Genomic DNA, 2897 nt, shown 5'->3' on the forward strand with positions numbered 1-2897 from the left:
CAGCTTTTAAAAGAGTTTTTTATGGCATATATGTACTTCAGTGTATCACCGTAAACTGTGAGTTCCCCTAAGAATGATTTTAACATACCTCCATTGTTTTCACGCCTTCAGAGGAACCCAATGCCCCCTATGTATCCAGCGAACACTTATTTCACAGCTTTTTGTTGTTCATTCAATGTTTGTCAGTTGAATGTAATCTATAAAAGATACTAAGTCTAGAAAGACATTTTGGCATCTGTTTTGGGTACACTGAAATTCCAACTGTGCAGTAAATTTTATATATTTAAGAATGATTACAAAAATTCCCTTTGTTAGGCCTATATAAGAAATACTGTTTACCTTCTTTGTGAGAACTTAATTATTTGGTACCTTATTGTTTACAAATATTTGCCTCAAAGTTTGGTTAGATTAGAGAAAGTAGAATCTATTTGTCTACCAAGAAACTGATGTGAGCCCAACAGCAATGAGTCTGTCTCCACTGAGAGGTGCTAGGGCTTAGTTGCCTTTCCAGTCCCAGCTGTGTGTCTGAGATGCAGTGAGAAGAAAACAATCTTAGGCTGGGGGATGGATGGCTCTGACGCTGCTTACCGAGATACTCGCCAGGATACTCTATGGCATAGACAGAAAAGCATTGTGTATCAGTAGCTATGACAGGGTTCTCCCAAGGCATGGTGCTTGGTTCCAACTGATAGCAAAATCTCCTGCATTCCTTATCGTCCCGTGGCTGCACCTTTACAGTGCATAAATTACCATTTTTCCCACTTCTGCTCCAAAGGAAAATGTAACACGTAGCAGGATGCTGCTGAGAAGTTGGACCTGTTTTCATATTGCTCCTTATCTCATTTTTAATCTTTATTAAGATTTATAGAAATGTTCCTTTTGCTGATATTTCAGTTTCTCAGATCCATCCTATGATATGACGAAATTAAATTAAAGAGAAATGACTGTTTAGCATAGTGTCAAAATGCCTCCCTTGTATAACCTGCTAAAATAAATATAGTATACGGTTAGCCTGAAGTAACCTTTCTGTATACCAGTACACACAATTTAAATGGAAAGCATGTCTCCTCAGACATCATAATGCTGGTGTATGGGAATCTCTGCATATACACAGTACAAAAACACAATATACTCTTGGGGTTTTGGCATTAAATGTAGCATTTGAAAATATTTAGTTTAATCTGGAGAACATCATTACTTATTTCAGTTTATCTTGCAGAAATCAGAACTGCATGTTGGCTTCCAGCAGTTCCGTGTACATTAGTATAACATAGTAAGACTGGGACAGTGTCATAGGCCCATGACACCAATATGTAGGCGGCTGAAAAGAAGACTCTCAAAGTATACACAAATGTGTACTAGCTAGAAAGACTGCTTTTCATGAGAAAAACCAAGTTGAAGGCAGTGTGCAACATACTGAGTAAAATCAAATAAGACAAAAGTGAATCTCAAAAGAAGGGTCTCTGAAAATGACACAGGCCTCATTAAAAGAGGAAACATCACCTGTATAAATAAAGCGTGCATGTGTGTGTGCACATTCATGTGTGCGTGCATGCGTGCAAGTGTGCATGTGCATGCACATGCATATGAGCATGTTCATGTGTATGTGTGTGCTCGCATGTACATATGTGCCTCTGTGTGTGCAGTATTTGTGTATATGTTTGCATGTGTGTGTATGCACATGCACAGTTTGGTAGTCTCTGAATTGATTTGCAGCTTTATTTTGCTTGGTATAACCCAGTGATATCAAAAGATGTGGTTATCAATCTCCTCAACCATCAGCATGTAGCAGTACTATTTGTGCCCTTAATTAAAATCCAATTTATATATTGATTGTGACTATAAGCTTTTAAAAAGAGAAATGCTACTGCGAATTTCATTGTATAGTAATAAGGATTTATTACGTGAAGGCTTGGGCTTCAGTTTTTCCTTCTAAATAAAAATATAGGCAAACTTGGACAGTCTTGAGCAGTCTCTGAAATCCTCCACTCACCTATGCAGCAAGGGGGCAGAAAATATTCCTGTGCAGAAGATACATGTTACCTCACCGGTGTTCCTGGGTATAGGTGAGACAGATGTGGCTGTCCTCTGAAGATTTAAAGGAAGAGATAAGTTCCAGGATGACAGTGTGTGTGTGTTTAAGAAAACAGTTTGTGTTCTGAGGATGAACTTCTTGAAAACTTCCAGATGATTAAATATATTCTTCTACATTACAAGATGGATATAAGTATCATGTTTGAATTCACCTTTTAGCCTACTTCCAGACAGCCTCAGCATCTAGGCATAAGCAAGAATAAGCAGCCTTTTTTTTTTATCATAAATGTTGTGATACAGAGTTCTGGAAGCAGTGAACTGGAAATTTAAAACATATATTATTTAGCATTTGAAATTTTATTATGTTCTTATAGTGGATTGCAGAGCAATGATTGGATCCCCACTCAGATTTGAATCTCATTTTTGTTAAATATTTATGTTTCATGATAACAGGTACTTTTTTACCAGTGTTGTTACATGTCAGCCATTAAGCTGAATGCTTTACAGGTCTTTGCTAGTTTAATTCCCATGATAGCTCTTAAAGGTAAAAACTATCATCATCACCATCACCATCATTACCACCACCACCACCACCACCACCACCACCATAATTCTGTTGTCATTGTTAAAGATGGGTGTAACTGAACCTCAGAGAATTTAAATCCCTAGCCAAAGAGCAATTAAATCGAAGAATTGGAGTTTGACTTGAAGCAATGCATTTCATTGCATTCCTAACACGTTTATTTCTTGTTTAACTTGACTGTCTCATGTCATGTGGGGAAACGCTGAAAATGCTAAGAGTTATAAAAGAGAAAGAAGGAAAGGAAAGGAAAGGAAAGGAAAGGAAAGGAAAGGAAAGGAAA

The sequence above is a fragment of the Grammomys surdaster genome, unplaced genomic scaffold (genome assembly GCF_004785775.1).
Source record: "Grammomys surdaster isolate TR1022 unplaced genomic scaffold, NIH_TR_1.0 64, whole genome shotgun sequence".
Taxonomy (NCBI): domain Eukaryota; kingdom Metazoa; phylum Chordata; class Mammalia; order Rodentia; family Muridae; genus Grammomys; species Grammomys surdaster.